This window comes from Dendrobates tinctorius, unplaced genomic scaffold (assembly GCF_039654945.1).
Source record: "Dendrobates tinctorius isolate UK_male_01 unplaced genomic scaffold, ASM3965494v1 ptg000083l, whole genome shotgun sequence".
NCBI classification, from domain to species: domain Eukaryota; kingdom Metazoa; phylum Chordata; class Amphibia; order Anura; family Dendrobatidae; genus Dendrobates; species Dendrobates tinctorius.
The window spans coordinates 12,481,628-12,507,254 of record NW_027361751.1 but is presented as its reverse complement, the minus strand read 5'-3'; the positions used below and the strand labels follow the sequence as shown (position 1 = coordinate 12,507,254).

Here is a 25,627-nt window from a genome sequence, read left to right as displayed (position 1 = left end):
ACTTCTGCACCGCTCGACAGGTACTTTGGCCCACTCCTCAAGAGCAAACTGCTTCAGTTGTCTCGTGTTTGAAGGTTGCCTTCTCCAGATGGCATGTTAAGCTCTTTCCAAAGATGCTCAATAGAATTTAGGTCAGGGCTCATAGAAAGCCACTTCAGAATAGCCCAATGTTTTCCTCTTAGCCATTCTTGGGTGTTTTTAGCTGTGTGTGTTTTGGGTCATTATCCTGTTGCAAGACCCATGACCTGTGACTGAAACCAAGCTTTCTGACACTGGGCAGCACATTTCTCACTAGAATCCCTTGATAATCTTGAGATTTCATTGTAACCTGCACTTATTCTAGACACCCTGTGCCGGATGCAGCAAAGCAGTCCCAGAACATAACAGAGCCTCCTTCATGTTTCACAGTAGGGACAGTGTTCTTTTGTTGATATGCTTAATTTTCCCATCTGTGAACATAGAGCTGAAGTGCTTTGCCAAAAAGTTCCATTTTTGTGTCATCTGTCCATAGGACATTCTATGGATAACAGTAAATCTCCGTATATATTTCATGAGGCATACACAGATGCTCACAGGCTCAGTATGGATTACCCAATAAAATAACAAGTTGAAAAAGGGTACAGTATCACCAGATACAAGGTATATATAGTATAGTGCAAACATTCTGATTCTCCGTATACATTTCAGGAGGCAGACACAAATGCTCTCAGGCCCAGTATGGATTACGCAAGAATATGAAAAGCTGTAAATGGGTTACGTAACACAAGCGTACAGCTGTATACAGTGTTGGGGTAATCTTAAAGTTCCAAATATATTGCCGGAGTAACAGACAGACGTTTACAGGCTCATTATGGATTACACCAGAATCTAAATAGCTAAAAAGGTTACTGTATCAGAAGCATTCTACTGTATACAGTGTTGGCCAAATTGAAAATATCAGTATATATTCCCATAGTCACCCTCAGACGCTCACTCAGTTTGGTTTTGACCATAATAAAAAATGTTGTAAAAAAGGTCCTGGATAACAAGATTGCAAGTATATATTTTTTAGGGTACATTTGAAATCTCCATATAAATAGTCCCGTAGTCACTCTCAGATGCTTACACAGTATGGATTTGACCATAATGCTAAATGTCGAACAAAGGTACTGTATAACAAGATACATGTTGTATCGAGTATAGTGTAAAAATTTGTTTCTCTGATTCACCATATATATATAGAAGGTGTAACCCACACACGCTCACTCACTATGGATGATGTAGGGAAGCTGGACTGACAGACAAACTAGCCTGTAGTGAGAAGCAGAGGTGTAGCGCAGTGTCGGTGTGAATCCGTTAAGATAAAGAGAAAGGGTGCAGTGTTTTAGCTTGCCCATTGGAGGGCAGTGGAGAGTGTAGGAGTGGGACTGAATAACTGCCATTGGTCAGAGAAAGTGTTAGGTGATGGTGGGTGGAGTTACCAGAACTGGAAGTATAAAAGGCTGAGGAAGTGTCATGATCCAGGTTGGATATGACAGAGAAAATGCACAGGTAACCTTTTTTTTTCCCTTAGCTGTGTTGTTTCAGTTCTAGTTTCCCCCCAGTGGCCATTAGGGTCATTGCACTGTGGTGGTTTCAGTTCTAGTTTCCCCTCGGTGGCCATTAGGGTCATTGCACTTTGGTTACTTTAGGTTTGTGCACGTAATTATATAACAGGTGTGATTGCTCTATAAAAGAGTGTCAGATGTGGTAATCACTGTTGGTGATAGTCCTCGTTTACAAGCAAGCCTGGGTGAAGGACGGAGCTGAAGGAGAGTCCTGGGCAGCTCAGTGAGAGTCCTGGAGTGGCAGCTATGGTGTCTGCAAGGAGGGCTGGCATGGCTTGATGGAGTTGCAGCTATGGTGTCTGCAAGGAGGGCTGGCATGGCTTGGTGGAGTTGCAGCTATGGTGTCAGCAAGGAGTTCTTGCATGGCTTGGTGGAGTGGCAGCTATGGTGTAGAGCTGCACTCATGATGCTGGACTCGGTTGCTGGAAAGCTGGACTCAAGATGCTGGACTCTTTTGCTGGAAAGCTGGACTCATATGCTGGTCTCTGTTTCTGGACAGCTGCACGCAGGTGGTGGACTCTGTTTGCTCCAAGGCTGCACTATGGTGTTGGATCCGGTCGGAGGAAAAGATGCACGCAGGTGGTGGGCTCTGTTGCTGGTAGCATAAGCAACAGACCAAGCTAAGTGGTGTTTCCCTGTTTTGTCTCTTTTCCTTATGTGTGTTTTAGTGCAGTGGTGGGATTAGTTTCCGCACCATCCACTTTACTAGTGAGGGTTTAGGTGCAGGGCGAGTCAGGGTTTTTAGGTTCCTGATTGTCGCCCGGTGCGGAACCGGCCTAGGGAACGTTAGGAGTGTAGAGACACTGACTCAGGGTAGTGCAGAAGGTCTCCACTTCACCGTTCCCTATCACAGGGCCACCATTGTTATTGCTACCCAGGTTTTCCCTTTTATTGTTTAAATTTGCCTTACTGGAGGCGGGGTTTCCAGACATACGTGTATTGCCGAAATTCGCCTGTTGGAGGCGGCGTATCCAGCTGCACGTTTTATTATTTAAATTCGCCCAAATTCGACCATTTGCATGTCATCTAAATCCGCCCTGCTGGAGGCGCTGTGTCCAGCCACGCGTGACCATGACAGGAAGGTTCTGGAAGAGTCAGTCAGGGAAGGGAGCACAGTAAAGAGGAAGTTCTGCTGAGGAAATAGAGACAGTGGAAAGGCTCCAGACAGGACTGACAGTTGAGGCGGTCACGGGGGGGGTGGTGGCCCAGAGGTCGGTAGCCACAGACGAAGACGGCCTGGGGCTATCATATGGATGGTGTGCTCAGACTGGTGCAGCGCTGTGGTGGTTGGGCCTAGGCCAGCCACAGTGGAAGAGCCACAGAGGACGCCACGATTATAGTTACAAAGGACTGAAGGTACCGGGGCCTGTGTACAGAGAAATGTGAAATGGCTGTGGTGAATTGCTGTTGTCGACAGAAGGATGGGCACTAAAAATGGACCTGTTCAATACAAACTCTGTCTCAGTCTCGTCTTTGTCTGCGGCAAGAAGAGGGTCCCCCCCACAGTTGGTTATCCTACAGATGATACCTTAATACAAATTTTTGAAACAAGGTACTGTATCAGTACATACCAGGTGTGTCCAGTCTAGGGTTAAATTTCCGTCTATACCTCCGGAGTCAGACACAGACACTCACAGGCTCACTATGTATTACACCATAATTGAAAAAGTTGAAAAAGGGAAAGGTATTCATAGCGTACACTAGTATACAGTGTTGTGGTACTTTTAAATCTTCGTATATATTTCAATCTAAGCCAGTCAAGAATCTTCGCTACTGGAAACTACATGGATACAAGTATAGACGCAAAGTCGAGTGCTTGCTGAAATTTTGGAATTACTCATCGCGGGAAAACCTCCTGGGAGATATTGCAGAGGCGATGCAGACCCTCAATTACTGTGTCTGTGGAGAAAGCGAAAAAGGTTCTTTGTGAAGAAAGGATTGCTTTATCGCAGTAGCATGGATCACATCACCGTTACTCGTCTCCATCAAATTGTGATCACAGGGAGAGATGTACATGGTCCTCACTGCCTATCATGATGTGTCTTGTCATTTTGGAGTGCAAAAGACAGAAGCCACAGGCCGTAGGCGATTCTATTGGATTGTCATGAGAGGAAACATTGAAAAATGGTGGCAGCAATGTCACATGTCTGTGACTATCACAACTGTGAAAGGTGATCATAAACCACCACTACATCCGCTTGTAAGTTGATGTCCATTTCAAATGGTAGCCATTGATCATCCGAAGGTAGAGGCCAGCAGGACAGGCCGTAGCTACATCTTAACCATCGTTGATCAATACACCAAATTTCTAGTGGCCGTCCCTGTGAAGGATTTAACTGCCCAGACTACACAGCGGTGGAGCAGGGAGAGGTAAGTATTGCAACTTGCAAGTGCTGTGGCCATGACCAAGTGGTGGGCCACAATCGTGGTCGACGGTACTGGCACAGGGCCCCTCATAGTAAGCTGGTGTGTCTGACGGCGAGTGGGCCCTCCCACCATCTTAGACACTGTATTGTACTATGAGGGGCCCTGTGCCATTGCCGTCGGCCATCAGTGGGCCCATCCACCTGTTCATAGCAATGGCACTTGCCCGGGTGCGCCAGGTCTTGACCCCAGCCATTGGGGGAGGGGTGGGCAGCCCAGTTAGGGAGGTTTAAAAATTGGCATATGTAGATGTGTTAGCTGGACATTCAGCTGCTGCAAAGAGCGTAATTGGGCAAGTCCAAGGAAGAGGAGGAAAAAACCGAGGCACTTTTCCGGTAACCTATGTGTCATCAGGGGAAGGTGGGACAAAATCCTTTGAAACCCATGCATGGTTCATTTTACTGAAGGTTAGATCATCAACATTTTGCGTCGACAGAGGGGTCCTTTTTTTGTCAGGATTGATCCAGCAGCACTGAAGACACTTTCAGATAACACACTAGCAGCAGGGCAAGCGAGCTCCTGTAAGGCATATTGTGCCAATTCAGGCCAGGCGTCCAGTTTAGAGGCCCAATAGTCAAAGGGGAATGACCTGTGAGGGAGAACATTGATATGGGAGGAAAAGTAGTTTGTAACCATAGTTGACAACTGCTGCCTCCTGTCACTTTTAATCGATGCAGTATTAGCAGTCATGTGAGCAGTACTTGAGAAATCATTCCACAACATGGTGTGGTGTAGTTACCACTGTGTCGGCTAGGGGGCGCTGTGTGGGTGTCCCAGGACGGGTGTACAGGCACATTCAGTGTGGTAACAGGAGCAGGGTCCTAAATGACCATTGTGGGTCTCAAGGTGGGTGGCCTTGGGATGCAGGCTCCAGGGTGTATTGATCAGCAGAGGTACTGCTGATCTTTCTGTTACACTGTGTCAGGGAAGCCTGTGTGTCTATACAACCTTTGGTGATGTCATAGCCATGTGATCCCCTTTGGGTGTGGTTACAGGGCTATGTAATTGAGGTGTTTGGCACATGAGAGAGAGTGGAGGGAGTCTGTCTGAGTGTGGACAGACTTCCATGTGTCCAGGTGGGACACTACAGAGAGTGTATATGGGGAGGACTACAGCTCCCAGCATGTGCTGAGACTCTCAGTCCGAGTCTGAAACCGCGGACATTTCTGTTCCTTTGCCTGAAGTGAAGGTTACATTTCAGTGTTATGCTGTCTATGGTTTATGGAGTAATAAACCTGGTGAAATTTTAAAGGAACGTGCCTCATGTTTGTCTCCCGCTGCACCTAAGCGAGTCGAATCCCTACAATTGGTGGAGAATGCGGGCAGCGACTCCCAGAAGCACGTGTGGCAGCGCTGGCGATTCTGAGCCAGGAGAGCAGACGGTCTGACAACTGTGAGTAATACTGACCGAGGTCAGAGAAAGTGACTGTATTAAAATTTGTGGGATACCTCTGAGGAGAAGAGGCGTCCAGGAACCTGTGTGGCCGACACAGGTGACAGACAGGAGTCTGTGTTGCACTGACCAGGGTCAGTGAGAGACTGTGTTCCTGGAGGGGTCAGTGAGCAAGGTCCTGGAGGGTCAGTGTTGGGAGGAGCCCTGAAGCACGTGCTATGACCTTGGACCTGGTGAGGCGTGTGTTGGGCAGTAACAGGTGGAGACGGATGTCCTGAAGAGCACCCGCTGAGCCCCTGGACCTGGTGAGACTGGTGTGTTGGGAGACCCTGGGAGGAGGGTCGGCTCCCTGAATAGCACCCGGTGTGCCCTGTGTGTTGGACGTTCTCAGGTGGAGACGGTACGTCCTGAACAGCACACGGACAGGACATGTGAGAGACTGTGCATGTGTTTTTTTTTTTTTTTTTTCTTTTCCTCTGCAAAACCTGAAGGTGCTTGCTGTGGCTCAGTGGGGTCACGAAGGTCTCGCAGCACAAGGACCTGGTGTTTTCTTTAAGGGATCTGCCCTGGGAGCATTGGTAGCAGACACCATCCTGCTGCAGCTTTATGGCATGTGACTAAGCGGATACAGTAGTTGTGGCTTTACACAACTATTAAGGGTGAGTACCCTGTATTATTGCTGCGTAACCCATTATACCTGCACTGGTAAGGCCCTATGGGCGCGCTTTTGTGGTTTCTTTTATCTTTGAGGGTGACAAGCGGCTTCCAGTAACCCGACGGGGTTACGAAGGTGACAAGCGGCTTCCTGTGGATCGACGGGTCCACGAAGATGGCGCAGCAGGAGCTGCAGTGACACCAGCCGCTGTGTGTGTGTGAACAGCAGCCGGAGGTGCCGGTGATCAGTGACAGCAGGAGCTGTGGTGGTGCCAGCAAAGACTTGTGTGGTATCGTGAGAGACAAACTGTACTGTGTGAACTGTGGCATAAGAAGTTCTGCAGAACGGACATGGGGAAATCCCAAAAGGGGGCGGTGACCCAAAAGGGAGTGGTAACCAAAAAAGGGGTGGAGTCCCAAAAGGGGGCGGTGACCCAAATTAGAGTGGTAACCCAAAAAGGGGTGGAGTCACAAAAGGGGGAGGTGACCCAAATTGGAGTGGTAACCCAAAAGGGGTGGAGTCCCAAAAGGGGGCGGTGACCCAAATTGGAGTGGCAACCCAAAGCGGGGTGGTGGTCCAGAAAGGGGTCAAGTGTGAAGAAGTGACAGCACTGGGTGTCTCAGTAGGTATGTCTGGAGTACCGCAGTGCATGTGCAGGTCTTTTTCAGAATGTGGAATATCCTTTCCGGGTAGTAATGACGGGCCACAGATGTGTACAGTGATGCTGCACCGGGAAGGAGCCTTTGGTCGGCTGGACTCAGAGAGTCAGGTGACTCTGACAGGAACGCCTCTCGTTTTCTCTCTGACCGAGAAAAACGTCAGGGTTCGCTGTAAACACGGGGTCACGGTGAACTACGCAGTAGACACAGTAGTGTTTGAGGGAACCAAAGGTGGTGAGTGCCAAGGTAGAGGAATACCACGGGACTTAGTCTATGCCTGGGAGAGGGGCCGGGACTTTCTTTTGTTTGATGACGTTTGGTCTGACGATGGAGATGCTTCGACTGTGGGACAAGCAGACACTGAGACAGTGACGGCTCCTGACATGGACAGGTCAGAGGTAGAACTGACCAGAGGAAGAAGTACATCTGCCCAACTGACGGACCTGAGGTCTCGTGATAAGACAGATGGTGGGCTGGGAGATGAGACTACTGGACTAGACACATTGGTGCTGGACGGTAACTGGAGGGTTCACTCGACTGGTGTGACTGACCCAGTGGTACCCTTTGATGATATAATTAAAGAGGTAGTGGTGAGACACGTGCTGGCCAAAAGAGAACAAGATCATGAGATACAGCTGATAAAGGAGACTGTAACAGAACATGTCGAACGGGAAAGAGTCCTAAGGCAAGCAGCTGAGCACAGAGTGGATGAGCTGGAGAAGGAAGTCTCTGAGCTCAGAGGTCACCTGTCAGCATGTAAAACCATGAACAAGACCCTGTTGGAAGATATGGAGGTGCTCAGAGAGGCCCAAGAGAAGCATCAACAGGAGATTCTCAGGAGAGAGGATCAGCGTCGCTACCTGGCAGAGGAGCGAGATAAAGTTCTGCAAGAACTCAGTGGAGTAGTAAAAGGTCTTCTGCAGAAGAAGTGGATGGGTGAAGACGTACAGCGGCCGTGCCCGACTGATAGCAAGGCAGAACTGCCAAAGCCCATCTTGGAAAAGGGTCCTGAAGACTGTAAATCTCAGGAAGATGGTGAACCAAGAGCTGCACAAGACAGTCACCCGGTCTTGGCAGATACCTTGAGGGAAGTGTCCATGGGGAACCCAGAGCCATCTGTCCAGGATGAGAGCAAGTCCATGACCTTCAAGTGCGTGATGGAGGTACCCGAAGACGTGCGAGAAGCGTGTGCCAGCGAAGGTGTGCATGAGACCTTTAAAAAGGCAGTAAAGGCCTATAGTGTGAGCTGGGCACCAGAAACAGACCAGTTGGTGATACTGGCAGAAACGGAAGACACAGAGAGAAGGGTGGCTGTCCTGAAGGAGATGCACCTACAATGTCTCCGCACGAAACAGATGCTCGTGGAGCGTAATAGGAAAGCCGCTCGACGTCTGGAGCTTGCAAGGGAAGCACAAAGTCGGCTGGGCTTTGTGGAAGACATAATTCCGGTACCCAGAAATCTGGTGGGGAAAGTCGTTGGCAGACTTGGAAAGGTGATGCAGGAGATGGTGAATCGGTCCTGTGTGAAGAGAGTGAGGATCCCACCTGCTGGTGAAATCCAAGCCGTTATTGAAGTTGACATGGTTCCTGTCATTGTGGTTGGTTCGGTGGAAAGCATTGGGAAGCTTCGCATGCTCCTGGAATATCGGGTAGCGTACCTGAAGGAGATTGAGCAGCTAAGACAGGATCGACTGCAGATGAATGAGCAGATAGAGAACGTCAGGTGGCGTCCACCTCCAACCCAAGGTGTAAGGACCCGAAGGGATCCTCCAAGGAATGAAAGGACAGGTAGTCGAAGGCAAGAACGTCGAGAGTCCGCAAGTGGCCGTTCTAATCGTAGTAACATAGGCACGAGACCCGGTGGTGGACATAGTGACAGAGGGTCAGACTCAGACCAGCCAGTTGGCCCAGCTGGACGTGGGACTCATGACAGTGTGAACTGGGAGAGCCGGCCGGTGAGAGAAAGGTCGGGTGACGGAGCGCACTGCAAACAGGTGGAGACTAAAGAGTGTCTGATCACACTGACGGACGTTGACGGGAAGGCCAAAGCCCAAGGCCGAGATACTGACCGCTGGGGGCGGGGGAGGCCTAACGTGAATATGAGGCAGTTTGACTACCGAAACAGACGGAGATGGTCCTCTCGACTTGTAGGGCAAGGTGACATGGGTGCCAGGTCTCAAGATACCTGGGTGATGTCATGTGTTCAACCCCACAAGTTTGAACAGAGGGGGGAGGTATGTGGTGTAGTTACCACTGTGTCGGCTAGGGGGCGCTGTGTGGGTGTCCCAGGACGGGTGTACAGGCACATTCAGTGTGGTAACAGGAGCAGGGTCCTAAATGACCATTGTGGGTCTCAAGGTGGGTGGCCTTGGGATGCAGGCTCCAGGGTGTATTGATCAGCAGAGGTACTGCTGATCTTTCTGTTACACTGTGTCAGGGAAGCCTGTGTGTCTATACAACCTTTGGTGATGTCATAGCCATGTGATCCCCTTTGGGTGTGGTTACAGGGCTATGTAATTGAGGTGTTTGGCACATGAGAGAGAGTGGAGGGAGTCTGTCTGAGTGTGGACAGACTTCCATGTGTCCAGGTGGGACACTACAGAGAGTGTATATGGGGAGGACTACAGCTCCCAGCATGTGCTGAGACTCTCAGTCCGAGTCTGAAGCCGCGGACATTTCTGTTCCTTTGCCTGAAGTGAAGGTTACATTTCAGTGTTATGCTGTCTATGGTTTATGGAGTAATAAACCTGGTGAAATTTTAAAGGAACGTGCCTCATGTTTGTCTCCCGCTGCACCTAAGCGAGTCGAATCCCTACAATGGTCATTAAACCCCTGTCTCCAATGCCACTTCTGCTGTGTGCACCACGAACACCTCATCCATTGTGCCCACTATGGCTCGTGGGAGAACCAGCACCGCTGCTGTGTGCTGGGAAAGCCTCAAACAAACGGTTTACCAGAGTTGCTTGTTTGTTTGCCAATATTATCTCTAGGTTCTCCTGTGGCATGATGTTGTGGTTGTGTAATGTGCCTTTGTAGCGTGGATCGAGGATGCTGGCCAGCCAGTAGCCGTCATCCCTCATCATTTTGGCAATTCGGGGGTCCCATTTTAGGATCCGCATGGCATAATCACACATGTGGGCCAATGTTCCAGGTGTCAATGATGCACTGCCCGTGGAGGGTGGAGGAGCAGTTTCTGGCAAATCCACATCCCTACAGTCACGCACAAACACTGTCCCTGACCTTAGAACGCCAACATTTTCTCTTGCCCCCTGAGAAACATCCTCCTGCCCAAAATAATCATCCCCCTCATCCTCATCCTCCTCCTCTTCTTCTTCCACCTTGTCCAGGACAGTTCCCTGAGCAGACAATGGCTGACTGTCATCAAGGCTTCCCTCCTCTTCCTCCGCTGCAGACGCCTGATCCTTAATGTGCGTCAAACTTTACATGAGCAGACGCATAATTGGGATGCTCATGCTTATGATGGCGTCATCTGCGCTTACCAGCCGTGCGCATTCCTCAAAACACTGAAGGACTTTACAGAGGTCTTTCAGATTTGACCACTGCACACCCGACAATTCCATGTCTTCCCTCAAACTGCCTGCCCGTGTATCCTCCCACAAATGCATTACAGCCTGCCTCTGTACGCACAGCCTCTCAACCATGTGCAGGGTGGAGTTCCATCTTGTTGCAACGTCTATGATTAGGCAGTGCGTGGGGAGGTGGAGCAATCGCTGAAGCTTCTGCATACGGCTGGAGTGTACGGCCGAGCGACGGATGTGCAAGCACAGACTTCGCAACTTATGGAGCAGGGATGTTAACTCTGGATAATTATTAAGGAAGCACTGCACCACCAGGTTCAAAGTGTGAGCCAGGCAAGGTATGTGTGTGAGTTTTGCACGAGCTATGGCTGCCACAAAATTACAGCCATTAATCACTGACTACCTTGCCTGCCTCTAGATATAGACTGCCCAGCCATGACTCTGTTTGTCGCTGAAAGTAGTCGGCCAGTACCTCCGCGGTGTGTCTGTTGTCGCCCAAAGACATCATCTTTAACACAGCCTGCTGATGTTTACCACTAGCTGTTCGATAGTGGGACACCTCGTATGCAACACTGCCAGCTGCGGATGGAGTGCTCGTGCGACTGCGCTTTGTGGATGAGCTTTTGCTGATAGACGAGGAGGAGGAGGAGCGAAAGCCTATAGCCAATTGTTTCCTATACCGTGGGCTAGGCAGCACTGTTCCACCGCCGCTGTCCCCAGTGGAGCCTGCATCCACCACATTAACCCAGTGCGCAGTGATGGACACGTAACGGCCCTGGCCTTGCCTACTGGTCCAGGCGTCCGTTGTGATGTGCACCTTTCCACTCACTGATTGTTTTAGTGCATGGACAATGCGGTCTTTCACATGATGTTGGAGGGCAGGGATGGCTTTTCAAGAAAAAAAGTGCCGACTGGGTAGGTCATAGCGTGGGACAGCGTAGGCCATGAGGTCGCGGAAAGCTTCGCATTCAACCAAACGGTAGGGCATCATCTCTAATGAGATTAGTTTGGCAATGTAGGCATTCAAACACAATGTACGCGGATGAGAGGATGAGTACTTTCTTGTCCTACTCAGAGTGTCTGGAATGGTGAGCTGGACTGGAGAGCTGCCTATGGGGGAAGTAGCAGTGGACCGGATGGAGTGAGAGGGGGTTGGTGATGGCCTAGATTCAGTGTTGTGTTGCAAAACCATTGTGATTCCCTGAGTGCTTTTGCCTTGCGATGACACCTCCACATTTAGTGCTCGTGGTGTGCTTATTGGTGGCGGTGGTCTTACAGTGGGGGCAGCGATGGAGCATTGTTGGCTACCTTCAGTCGGAGAAGGTGCACATGTGCTACCTGAGGTTTTGTAGTCCGTCCACGCTTGCAAGTGCATGTTGATTAAATGTCTAAGCATGCAACTGGTATTCAAATTTCTGAGTTGTTTACCTCGGCTAAAGGTCCTTCCATACTTCTTACAGGTAACCTTTGCCTCATCAGTAGGATTTTGGACAAAGAAGTCCCACTCTGCACTCTTCCTACTATGGTAAACATTTTCTGGCCTTGCACACTGTGCTAAGTTGAACATCTGGTCAAGCTGTTCTGCAACTGTTTTAGTTTTTGTTCCACGTTTTAGGACAGCTACGGGCCTGCTAGATAACCACTGCTGCGATGTCAATGCCTGCTGCGGATCTTTCTCCTTATCTGAACTATTGCCAGCGCCACCCTCCTCCCCCAATGGGTGCCAGTCCGGGTCCAGAACTGGGTCATCCATCACCTCCTCTTCAAATTCATCTGCACCTTCCTCTTTACCTTCCTCTGTGTCACCGTGTAAGGTGGTATAGTATGCGAGAAGGGGCACCTGGGTTTAATCAGGGTCAGATTCTGGCTCAATAGACTGCGAGGGCAATGTAGTGCTGTGGGTCAATGTACCAGCAGAATCATCTAGCAGTGGCTGTGCATCAGTGCACTCCATATAAGATTCATCCTGGACTGGGGAATTCAGGATTTAACTGGATAACCCAGGCATAGCATGTGAAAAGAGCTCCATAGAGTAATCTGAAGTGTGGGCTGCCGCATCCTTAACTTTTGGTGGGGGTGAAGGACACAAGGAAAGGGGCTTTTTATGACCAGAACCCTGCACTGACGACTCCATGCTTGCAGGTTTCGACCTTCAGAAGAGGAGGCAATAGAGCTGGTGGCTGTTTCGACAATATATGCCAAAACCTGTTCCTGATGCTCCGGCTTTAAAAGCGGTTTTCCTACTCCAAGAAAAGGCAACCTTACAGGCCTTCTTGGGCCAGAGGATGATGCAGGCTCAACACCTCCTGCCTTAGCTGCTATTGTGCTTTTGCCAGAACCTGCCGATGCACCACCACCAACAGTACCAGCTGCGCCCCCCTGCCCATGTCCGCGGCCTCTTCCACCATACTTCCTCATGTTTGGGAAAATGTACCAAAGGCAAGGTACCGTATGAGGAGCGTCCAGCTGTGTAAGGTGTATTCCAAATTAAATCAACATATATATTATGTTAGTCACAGACGCTCTCACAGTATGTATTGGACCGTAATCCAACAAGCAGATATACGGAACTGTATCAGAAGTGTACAACTTTATACGATTTTTGTGCAACTAACAATCTCCGTATATGTATTTACGGAGTGTCACACACACGCTGACTAGGTATAAAAGTGACTGTAATGCGAACGGCAGATATACAACACTTTTGGAGAATTGGACAGCTTTATACGATGTGTGTAAAGAAAATTGTCAAGCTCTGTGTATTTGTATACGGACTGACACACGCTGTCTCTGTCTAGTTATAACCGTTATCAAACAGCAGATATACTAAACTGTTTGAAAAACGGACACGACTCTAAGGTGTAGGTCTGGAAAAACAGAAAAACTCCTTGTTTTTTTTTTCCAGAGTCACACACAGGTAGCTTCCATTTGTCCATGCTAGAAGGCAGAACACGGTAGTGTGTGAGTAGTGTACACCGCTGTACGGTGTGTGTATGTAAAATTGTCAAGCTCTGTGTATTTGTATACGGACTGACACACACTGTCTCGGTCTAGTTTTGACCGTTTTCAAACAGCAGATATACAAAACTGTTTGAAAAACGGACACGACTCTAAGGTGTAGGTCTGGAAAAACGGAAAAACTACTCGTTTTTTTTTTCCAGAGTCACACACAGGTAGCTTCTATTTGTCCATCCTAGAAGGCGGTACACGGTAGTGTGTGAGGAGCGTACACCACTGTACGGTGTGTGTATGTAAAATTGTCCAGCTCCGTGTATTTGTATATGGACTGACAAACACTGTCTCGGTCTAGTTTTGACCGTTTTCAAACAGCAGATATACAAAACTGTTTGAAAAACGGACACGACTCTAAGGTGTAGGTCTGGAAAAACAGAAAAACTCCTTGTTTTTTTTTCCAGAGTCACACACAGGTAGCTTCCATTTGTCCGTGCTAGAAGGCGGAACACGGTAGTGTGTGAGTAGTGTACACCGCTGTACGGTGTGTGTATGTAAAATTGTCAAGCTCTGTGTATTTGTATACGGACTGACACACACTGTCTCGGTCTAGTTTTGACCGTTTTCAAACAGCAGATATACAAAACTGTTTGAAAAACGGACACGACTCTAAGGTGTAGGTCTGGAAAAACGGAAAAACTACTCGTTTTTTTTTTCCAGAGTCACACACAGGTAGCTTCTATTTGTCCATCCTAGAAGGCGGTACACGGTAGTGTGTGAGGAGCGTACACCACTGTACGGTGTGTGTGTATGCAAAATTGTCCAGCTCCGTGTATTTGTATACGGACTGACACACGCTGTCTCTGTCTAGTTTGGACCGTTATCAAACAGCAGAGATACTAAACTGTTTGAAAAATGGACATGACTCTAAGGTGTAGGTCTGGAAAACGGACAAACTCCTCGGCTTTTTCTTCCAGAGTCACACCCAGATACCTTCTATTTGTCCGTGATACCAGCCAGTACATGGTAGTGTGTGAGGAGCGTACACCGCTAGACGGTGTCTGTATGGAAAATTGTCAAGCTCCGTATATTTGTTTATGGACTGACACATGCTGTCTCTGTCTAGTTTTGACTGCAATCAAACAGCAGATATATGAAACTGTTTGAAAAACGGACACAACTCTAAGGTGTAGGTCTAGAAAAATGGAAAAACTCCTCGGCTTTTTCTTCCAGAGTCACACCCAGATAGCTTCTATTTGTCCATGATACCAGCTGGTACACAGTAATGTGTGAGGAGCGTACACCTCTAGACGGTGTCTGTATGGAAAGTTGTCAAGCTCCGTATATTTTTATACGGACTGAAACACGCTGTCTCTGTCTAGTTTTGACTGTAATCAAACAGCAGATATATGAAACTGTTTGAAAAACGGACAAAACTCTAAGGTGTAGGTCTGGAAAAACGGACAAACTCTTCGGCTTTTTCTTCCAGAGTCACACCCAGATAACTTCTATTTGCCCGTGATACCAGCCGGTACACGGTAGTGTGTGAGGAGCGTTCACCGCTAGATGGTGTGTGAAAAAATGAGCACTCAGTAACTCACCAGGATAAAATAATAAAATTTGGAGTGCTTTGAAAAAAGCAGTTTGAACAGCAGTGTGCCCACAGCAATGCAGCTAGCAGGTAGTCTTAAAAGGCAGCCTAATCACCACCAGCGCTGTTTCTTCTTCCCTGCCTAACGCTCTCCCTGTTCAGAATCAGCAGCAGCACCTCTCCCTATTGTAAGATCGGCAGAAGTAAGATGGCGGTCGGCGTTCACAGCATTTTATACCCACTGTGATGCCACACAAAGCCAGCCAATCACTTCAATGCCCTTCTCTAAGATGGTGCTGGCCGCTGCGCATGTCATCGCGTTGCCCACAGTGTGCATCCTCCATCATTGGGTGAGAAAAGGCGCTGAAAGCATAATTTGAAACGCGACTTTGGCGCGCTGATCGGCGACCTCGTGGCCGACCTCACACTAGGGTCGGTTTTCAATCGGCGAAACCCGACTTTGGCGAAAGTCAGCGATTTTTTAATCTGACCGACCTGTTTCGCTCAACTCTAGTGCTGGGGTTTGGGGATAGCGAAGGAGAGTGAGGATTAATGGAGTAAACACTGTGAGGGCATATGTAAACATGGTGAAGGAGTTGGAGGGTTAATAGAAAAGCTTGATCCAAGTAATAATAAGTGCTTACTCAGCAGACATACCCAAAAGAGACAGGTGTATAGTGTGGGGTCCTGACTCCTGCCGTGACTAACTGCCGTTGTAATAACTTCATCTTCACGATACTTATGCTGCAGGGAGACACGTGCCTGACCCCGCATACTTGCCCCCTTAGGCCTGTTTCACACATCCGTATTTTACCATCAGTCAAAATTCACTGTTTTGCAAAAAAAAACGGATCCACCATTTTGCTTGGCGGATCCGTTTTTTCCCATTGAGTTGCATTACCGGCGGATCTTGACGGATGGCCATCTGTTGGATCTGTTTTTTTGCGGATCCGCCAAAATTTTTGCGTCCGCCGACATGTCTGGACGGACAATGCAACGTTTTTTCGGGCGGCCGGATCTGCATTTTACATTGCGCATGCCCGGAGGATTTGCCTCGGTCGCAAATTTAACCCTAAACCCTGTTCTGGCAGCTGAAAACAAATTCATTCTCTCTCTCCCCAACCCAGGCAGCGGTTCCTTTAAAATTTTTCCTTCGACGGATCCGTTAAATCAATGGTCCGGTGCTAAACGTTGTGGTCAGTGCAGGAATGGATCCGTTGTCCACCATTTTAGCGGATTTTAGGCTGGTTTCACATTTGCGTTTTTTTTCGCGGTAATTTAGCGCTAAATAGCGCATGCGTTTTTTTTCCCTATACTTTGCATGGGATGCGCTTATGTGCGCATACACATGCGTTTGTACGCGTTTTACCGCGCATGCTTTTTTTGCGGTATGCGCTCTGGCGCACAAAATGCAACTTGTTGCATTTTTTGTGCGTCCGATTTGCCTCAAAAAAACGCATGCGCGCGCAATGCGTTTTTTTACAGCAAGACACCCATTATAAGTCTATGGTGAGCATATGTGCGCATTGGCATGCTTATGTATGCGTTTTTTTGCACATGTGTTTTTTTTTTACCATTAGTTTAGACAATGGAATTTAGGGGTTTGGGTAAAGTTAGGGTTAGTTAAGGGGGTTTAGGGTTAGGGTTAGGGTCAGGGTTAGGGTTAGGGTTAAGTATGGTTTGGTTAAGGGTTAGGGTCAGGGTTAGGGTTAGGGTTAGGGTCAGGGTTAGGGTTAAGTATGGTTTGGTTAAGGGTTAGGGTCAGGGTTAGGGTTAGGGTCAGGGTTAGGGTTAAGTATGGTTTGGTTAAGGGTTAGGGTCAGGGTTAGGGTTAAGTATGGTTTGGTTAAGGGTTAGGGTTAGGGTTAGGGTCAGGGTTAGGGTTAGGGTTAGGGTTAGGGTCAGGGTTAAGTATGGTTTGGTTAAGGGTTAGGGTTAGGGTCAGGGTTAGGGTCAGGGTTAGGGTTAGGGTCAGGGTTAGGGTTAGGGTCAGGGTTAGGGTTAAGTATGGTTTGGTTAAGGGTTAGGGTCAGGGTTAGGGTTAGGGTCAGGGTTAGGGTTAAGTATGGTTTGGTTAAGGGTTAGGGTTAGGGTCAGGGTTAGGGTCAGGGTTAGGGTTAGTAAAGTCATGGTTTGGGTTAGTGTGAGTGGCCACCTAATGTTGGAAAAAAACGCAAACGCGGTAAAAACGCACTAAAAATGCATACAAACGCTTAAAAACGCTGCGTTTTTTTCATGCATGCTCATAAAAATGCTTGAAAAAAACGCAGCAGTTGTATGCTTTTGTATGCGTTTTTCAATGCGTTTTTTTGCGGGAAAAACGCGCTGCAAAAAAAAGCAAGTGTGAAACAGGCCTTAACTGATGAAAAAAACTGATGTGTGAAACAGGCCTTAGGAGGCATCTAAATATATAGGACTGAGTAGAGGATCAGGTGAGAGGGGTTGTGGGAACTGATTTGGGATAAATTACCAATTGCCTAGCATACCAGGGGAGGTTACACAATCAAAGGCACAGGGCCTGGCTACATCCATATGCTAGTAACACCTTGCACCTGATAACATCTCTCTCTACTGGCCCCAACATGGATATACAGCAGTAAGTATTGAGTTTAATGCAACAAATGAAATTAGCAAACATTCAGTAGGCAATGTTACATACCATTAAAGGAAATGTTGCACTAAGTGACAGCAAGCAGGGATTGTAGCAGTAGCAGAGATTGTACCATTAAAGGAAATGTTGCACTAGATGACAGCAAGTTAGGGCTAGAATTAGGGTTAGAGTTGGAATTAGGGTTAGGGTTGGAATTAGGGTGTCATGGTCACGTGTGGCTGGACACAGCGTCTCCAGCAGGGCGGATTTAGATGACACACATGACCCTGGACACACTGCCTCCAGTTGGGCGAATTTAAATAATAAAACATGCAGCTGGATACGCCACCTCCAACAGGCGAATTTCGGAAATACACGTATGTCTGGAAACCCCACCTCCGGTAAGGCGAATTTAAACAATAAAAGGGAAAACCTGGGTAACAATAACAATGGTGGCCCTGCAATGGGGAACGGGGAAGTGGAGACCTCCTGCACTCCCCTGAGTCAGTGTCTCTACACTCCTAACATTCCTTAGGCCGGTTCCGCACCGGGCGACGATCAGGAACCTAAGAACCCTGACTCGCCCTGCACTTAAGCCCTCACTAGTGAAGTGGACGGCGCGGAAACTAATCCCACCACTGCACTAAAACACACATAGGGAAAAGAGACAAAACAGGGAAACACCACTTAGCTTTGCTCTGTTGTTTACGCTCCCAGCAACAGAGCCCACCACCTGTGTGCATCTTTTCCTCCGACCGGATCCAACACCATAGTGCAGCCTTGGAGCAAACAGAGTCCACCACCTGTGTGCAGCTCTCCAGAAACAGAGTCCAGCATATGAGCCCAGCTTTCCAGCAAAAGAGTCCAGCATCTTAAGACCAGCTTTCCAGCAACCGAGTCCAGCATCATGAGTGCAGCTCTACACCATAGCTGCCACTCCACCAAGCCATGCAAGAACTCCTTGCTGACACCACAGCTGCAACTCCACCAAGCCATGCCAGCCCTCCTTGCAGACACCATAGCTGCCACTCCAGGACTCTCACTGAGCTGCCCGGGACTCTCCTTCAGCTCCATCCTTCACCCAGGCTTGCTTGTAAACGAGGACTGTTATGAGCTCATTTTCTGCCCCACCAGCTGGGAGTTCTCCTTCCATTCTCCCTCTGGTGGTGACAGGAGGTAGTGAGGTTGGTTTAATTGGTAATGGTCTGCCACCTGACGAGGAGGATAATGATTGGATCTCTGGAGTATCAGACTGGATATAAGACAGCCAACGCCCTATCCTGGTGCTGGTGATTTAGTCTGCTTCTCAGGTCTTGGACTTCTGCTCTGCTCCAGTCTTCTCAAGTTAAGTTTGTTTTTGCTAATGTTCACACTTACTCTTGTTGGTCAACTCAGTTTTTGTGTGGTCAGCCAGCCCGGCTGGGCTGTGCTGAATTTCCACTCTTATTTATCTGTATTTGCCAATTTGCCTTTTTGTCCTTTATTGGATTGACCTCTTTTTTGCTCTGTCTCAGAATGTTTCAGAGTGCTGATATAGTGGGAGAAGTCTAGTGACTTCAGGGTTAATTTTGTTATCAGAAGTGTTGGACATTATTTTGGGTAGGTTTTTTGGCAGATTGCAGACAGTATCTTTCCTTTCCTGTCCTTTCAAGTTAGTTTGGCCCCATCGTTTGCTCAGCCTATTTTTCTGCCTTTGTTTGTGTTTTCATCTTGCTTCACCATCAATACATGTGGGGGGCTGTCTTTCCTTTGGGGTCTGCTCTGGGGGAGTTAGTTTTCCTCTTTTCTTACTTGAGGCTTATTTAGCTCTCTGGTTGTGACGAGGCATCCAGGACCATCGTAGGCATGCTCCACGACTGCTGCTAGTTGTGTGTTAAGATCAGGGATCTGCAATCTGCATAGTTACCAACCTCTCTGGTTTTCTGAGGCTTAGCGTGTGTTGCTTTTTTTCTCCTCGGTGACCCATTCATAACAGAGGACTATCACCAACAGTGATTACCACACCTGACACTCTTATAGAGCAATCACACCTGTGTTATAATTACGTGCACAAAACTAAAGTAACCAAAGTGCAATTACCCTAATGGCCACCGGGGGGAAAGTAGAACTGAAACCACCACAGTGTGTGAAGGGTTAATACTAAAATCAGAGTTGAAGTTTCGTTTTATCCATTCTCTGAAGGTTTCATTTCTCCGTTTTTGTTGCTGTAAGATAAATTTTTATAATTGGCATGGGCTGTCATGAAACCAGACTGTTCTCATCAGGTACAAAGATAACAGAGGCGGGAGTGTAAAACTTTGAAGAATATGTCATTATACTACTTTCTATTTGGATACGGACATATATGTAGTTTCCGTTTTCTTGCAATATTATTGGCTTACAAAGTGAAATGATGCTATTGGTACTTGAGAACCTTGCATAATTAAGCAAAAGATTATAAAAGATGTGACTAAAATAAAGGGGCTTAGTGATCTGCCTCGATCCTCCCGTACAGAGACCCGAGTCTCCGTGTGGTCATTTGAGTTGCTAGCAACACTGTGGAATAATTTGGAAATCACTGGATCAACCGTGAAGGGTTAATTTAGCCCTCCCAAAATAGCTACCTCGACAGTGGCGCGCAACGTGGGGAACCCGAACAGGGACGCCTCTGCCCCCCGGAGGACAATAAGACAAAGGACCCTTGGAGCGGACACAGGTGCTGGAAAATTGGGACTGATCATCCCCCACAACCACGGTAAGTTGGCAGTTATACTGTTCAGACTGACCGTTCATGTGGTTTTCCTGTGCTTGTTGCTGCAAAGAGGATCTGAGGTTTGTCCCCTGGTGGGGTGATTCATGGGTGGAATCATGTAGAGGTGTAGTCCCGTTGGGGGCCCAGTGCTCGAACCGTACCTCATAAGGGACGGACACCCCGGATTGACCAGTGATTGTGACTCTCTTTATAGTCAAAATATCCTGAAATTCCCGATCATTATTAGTATTGGGCGTGATGAGTGATCGAAGACTGGGTAGGATACGTAACTCAGGTATATATAGAAAGATATATTTAACCAGAGGTGTCCGGAGGGATAGTCTGAGACGCCCTCCTCCTTTCACTGAGTACCGCGAATTTTGGGCAATCCCAAAAGGGGGATTATTGACCCGGTGGAACAGAGACTGAAACGGCCGCCAGTTCTGTGCACAATTTAAGTCAGGGTATTTAGCTCTAAAGGAGAGAATTATGTTTCTGTGGAAGAAAAAGAAAATTTTGGAATTGTGTGAAGGATCAGATACTGTTAGTCTTATGATTCAAAGACGAGGAAAGAAATTTGTCAGGAATGCAGGAAAAATATTTTCGATTCTGGGATTTCCTAAGGGCGGGAGGCTACAGCCTACGCTATGGGATGAAGGAGTTAAAAAAATAAAGGGAGATTGACTGATGATGGATTACTTGAAGGCGCTGAGGAATTCCGTGGCTTGGCACATGATTTGTATAATGAAGGTTATGTGGACATTGAACAGCAAGTGAATTCTGATTGTTTTTATTGCTATGTGGAAAAAGGAAAATTGTCTAACACTGTGAAAAAGACTGAAAGTGTTGTGGTACAGGAAAGAATTGAGAATGTGATTGGTTACGAAGGAACTAAGATTGATATTAATGTGTCAGGGAAATAGTTAAAAGTGATGATTTGAAACAAGAGGTCTCCCTGCTAGATGACAATTGTACAAGGAGACCGAGAGTCGCAGCCCCCACCTTTGCTGACGGCACCTATTATCATCCGCAGCCAGCCTCAATCCCCGTTCACCCGATCCAGAGGAAAAAAAAAAGTTTTCAGAAGACTTTAACCTGCTCTGTTCAGAAGAGAGAGAGAAAAAAGAGCAAACAGCAGCCTCTAGCCCCCACCGCAGCTGCGAGCACACAGTGTGCCCTTCAGCCCACACAGCAAACTCTCGCCCCCCCTCAGACTTCAGCTAGTGGGAACCCTGCTCCTCAGCCCCTCCCTGCTAATTCTCGTTACTGCTCAGTTCGTGATCTCTCTCACATGTCCATTAAATTTACTAGGGGCAGATTTATTATCACAGTTCCACTCCAGAATACAATTCCAATATGATGGTCAGATGTTTTTTTTGTTATATAATCCCTATGTAGATGAAGACAGTGAGGAAATTTGTATTTTGCATGCCCTTCTTACGGTTATGATGGCCCTGATAGGCTCAGATCCACCCCCAATATTGCCTGAGGATCAATGACTCACCCCATACCTCTCAGAGATACCATCTAAACTCTGGTCAAAAGGGCCAAATGATATAGGGAAAATGCCTGTAGAACCAGTAAAAGTGTTTCTCAAACCTGGTGCCTAATCCACATACTCTTTTGTCCCAAATACCCCAGGATGCAGCTTGGTTTACAGTTATTGATCTTACCAATGCCTTCTTTAGCATTCCGTTACACCCAGACTGTTAGTTTCTATTTGCAATCACTTAGCAGGAATGACAGTTAATATGGACAGTTATGCCACAAGGGGCCCAAAACAGTCCCAACCAGTTTGAAAAAAATATGAGCAGGTGTCTTTTGCCATTTCTGCCACTGTTAGCCTCCTTAAGTATCTGGCAGCACTGAATTGTCGGGTTTCGGCCTCGAGACTTCAGTTCTGCCTTGGTCAAGTGATGTTCTTGGGTCACTGTCTCCTTCAGGGTGCCAGACACCTCGCAGAAGAAAGAAAAATAGCTGCCAGCTCCGTTCCTTTTCCAAAAGATGAAACTGAACTCCAGCGTTTTCTTATGCACTTATTTTTGTCAGTGGATACCGGATGCATCCCGCATAATGCAACCCTTTTACAATGCCTTGAAAGACGGTATAATGAACTATAAGGAAAGATGGCAGTGATGAGGATTACCTCCAACATGATTGTTCCCAACTTCTGATAGAAGAAACAGCTACTCCACCAAATGTCAGTGAGAATCCACTCCCAAATCCTGATCTGGTGTTATACACAGATGGTTCAAGATATGCTGACGAGTTGGTAGATTCCACACGGGATATGCTGTTACCACAGAGGACACTGTAGTATATGCAGCTGCGCTCCCGCCCTCACAGTCAGCAAAAGAAGCAGAACTCCAGGCTCTGTCTACTGCATGTACTTTGGCCAAGAACAGACGAGCTAATATATACACGGACTCACGGTATGCATTTGGTATTGCTCACGATTTTGGGGCTCTATGGGCCAATCGAGCGTTTATTACTACTGCCGGAACCTCAGTGAAAAATGCTGAAGCTGTTAAAACCCTCATGGACTTGATCAAATTACCTACTCAGGTAGCTATTATCAAAGTTAAGGCGCACGGTCCTAGGAACAGCCCACAGACTGTTGGCAACATATTTGTGGATATGCAAGCCAAAGCCGCCGCTCTCTTACCCGTTGAACCAACCATACCAACTATGGTGACCACACGCTCTCAGCGTAAACAGTTACAAGAAGCACTGACCCTACAAGAACCTGATGATCTACTTGATCAAATTACCTACTCAGGTAGCTATTATCAAAGTTAAGGCGCACGGTCCTAGGAACAGCCCACAGACTGTTGGCAACATATTTGTGGATATGCAAGCCAAAGCCGCCGCTCTCTTACCCGTTGAACCAACCATACCAACTATGGTGACCACACGCTCTCAGCGTAAACAGTTACAAGAAGCACTGACCCTACAAGAACCTGATGATCTACAACAGACTGAAGTTTTCTGTCGGACCCCGTGAGACTGCTTAATGATGATGCAGAGAATGTCTCCAAAGGAAGAGGTGAAGCAATGGAAGACTGATGGGGCACGAATGGATAATGGTCTCTGGGAAAAGGACCGACTTGTGTGTCTCCCTAAGCGGATGTACCCTGCTATTGCCACATGGGCACATGGACCTACACATCGAGGAAAGAATCAGGCCCTCGCACTGGTGCAAAAATTCTACTGGGCCCCGGTTCTCCAGTTGGCCGGAAGCATTCCCTGTTACCAACATGACTGCAAAGACCACAGCGAAGAAACTGGTGATGGAAGTTATATGCAGATATGGGGTTCCAGAAGTTGTTGAAAGTGATCAATGCCCGGCCTTTTCTTCTCATGTGTACTAAGAAGTTCTCACAATGCTTGGATCCACTGTAGCACTCCATACTCCGTACCACCCACAATCCAGTGGGAAAGTTGGGAGGCTGAATGGCACACTGAAGGGACAATTGACCAAAATGATGCAGGAGACTACGGCTCCATGGCCAGAGCTCCTACCCATTGTACTATACCACATTCGTACTACCCCTATTGCAAAATATGGCCTGTCCCCATATGAGATATTGTTTGGTACTAGGCCCCCAGTTGCAAATTTCCAGCCCCAGCAGTTATCAGAAGAAACTGACCGTGCTGTTCAATATGTTATTCTGCTTAGTAAAAATCTTGCTAACACCTATGTTCTAGTTTTCTTTTCTTTTCCAGATTCAGCAGAAACCAACACCTGTCATAACCTGAAGCCTGTTGATTTGGTAGTCGTGAAGAGGCATGTCAGGAAGCACGGACTAGAACCCTTGTATGACGGTCCCTATGAAGTTCTCCTCACCACCCAACTAGTCAATAGCAAATGAAGGGGGCATAATGTTTTGGTTTTTCGCATTTTCCATATTATTATTGGTAGAAGCTAGAAGTTAAAGTTAGAAGATATTCAATGACTCAGAGATCAATACGATAAAGATAATGATCGTGCTAAGGACAGTTGGTGGTCAGACACCTTTTCCTTTCTCAATCCAGCCAATTGGTTTAAGGGATTTGGGGGCTGGGTAGCTGGGATCTTACAAAGCTTGTTACACATTGCTACCTGTATCCTTGTTGTATATGTGATACTAAAACTTGTTCTTTGGTGTATTTCTGTATGTATTAGGAAATTCTGCACTAAGACAGCTAATGATGATACCAAAGGTGTTGTTGCCCCTGCTCTTCTCTGCACCGATCTCAAAAGGCTACTTGATGAAGATGTTGAAGCCAAGCACATGCCTACCTACAAAAGATCCCCACCACTGTCATCAAAAATTGTTATTCGTGAACTGCAGTATACAGGGGGGAGGGTGCGCCGCGACAGCCATGACTGATAACACGGCATCAGTCATGTGAAGACCAGTAACCCTCAAGCTGTTAGCTTGGGATAGCACCACTGATGCGGCATATGTGTTAATAAAATTTCTCTAGGGGGGAATGTGAAGGGTTAATACTAAAATCAGAGTTGAAGTTTCGTTTTATCCATTCTCTGAAGGTTTCATTTCTCCGTTTTTGTTGCTGTAAGATAAATTTTTATAATTGGCATGGGCTGTCATGAAACCAGACTGTTCTCATCAGGTACAAAGATAAGGGAGGCGGGAGTGTAAAACTCTGAAGAATATGTCATTATACTACTTTCTATTTGGATACGGACATATATGTAGTTTCCGGTTTTCTTGCAATATTATTGGCTTACAAAGTGAAATGATGCTATTAGTACTTGAGAACCTTGCATAATTAAGCAAAAGATTATAAAAGATGTGACTAAAATAAAGGGGCTTAGTGATCTACCTCGATCCTCCCATACAGAAACCCCAGTCTCCGTTTGGTCATTTGAGTTGCTAGCAACACTGTGGAATAATTTGGAAATCACTGGATCAACCATGAAGGGTTAATTTAGCCCTCCCAAAATAGCTACCTCGACAAGTTCAATGACCCTAATGGCCACCATAGGGAAACTAGAACTGAAACCACACAGCTAAAGGAAAAAAAAAGGTTAGGGTTGGGATTAGGATTAGGGTTAGGGATTAGGGTTAGGGTAGGGATTAGGGTTAGGGTTGGGTGTTATGATTGTGTCACCGTAGGAGGCAAAAACAGAAATGCTAGCTAAGTCCAGAAAACCAGAGAAGTTGGCAGCTATCGGATTGCAGACCCCTGAACCTATCAACACAACTAGCAGTAGCCGTGGGGGGTTCCTACGATGCCCTAGACCCCTCGATCACAGCCGGAGAATTAAATAGGCCTAATGAAAGAAAGGGGAAATCTAAACTGCCCCAGAGCAGACCCCAAAGCAATAGGCAGCCCCCAACATATAATGACGGTGAAGCAAGAGGAAAACACTAACACAGGCAGAAAGATAGACTGAGCAAAGACGGGGTCCAAGCTAACTAGATATAAAAGGACAGAAAGGCTGCTGTCTGCAACCAGTAAAAAACCCAATGAAAATAAGAGCCAACAGACTGACAGTG

At 47.3% G+C, this 25,627-nt stretch overlaps 1 long non-coding RNA gene across 1 annotated transcript in view; it reads left to right on the top strand.

Moving 5' to 3' along the window:
• LOC141097224 (uncharacterized) overlaps nucleotides 1–24,969 on the top strand; it is a 115,272-nt gene extending 90,303 nt beyond the window's left edge. The window contains exon 2 of the long non-coding RNA XR_012233884.1: nucleotides 24,286–24,969. This is a non-coding gene — a long non-coding RNA (uncharacterized lncRNA). The remainder of the gene's footprint in view (nucleotides 1–24,285) is intronic.
• The last annotated feature ends 658 nt before the right edge of the window (nucleotides 24,970–25,627 follow it).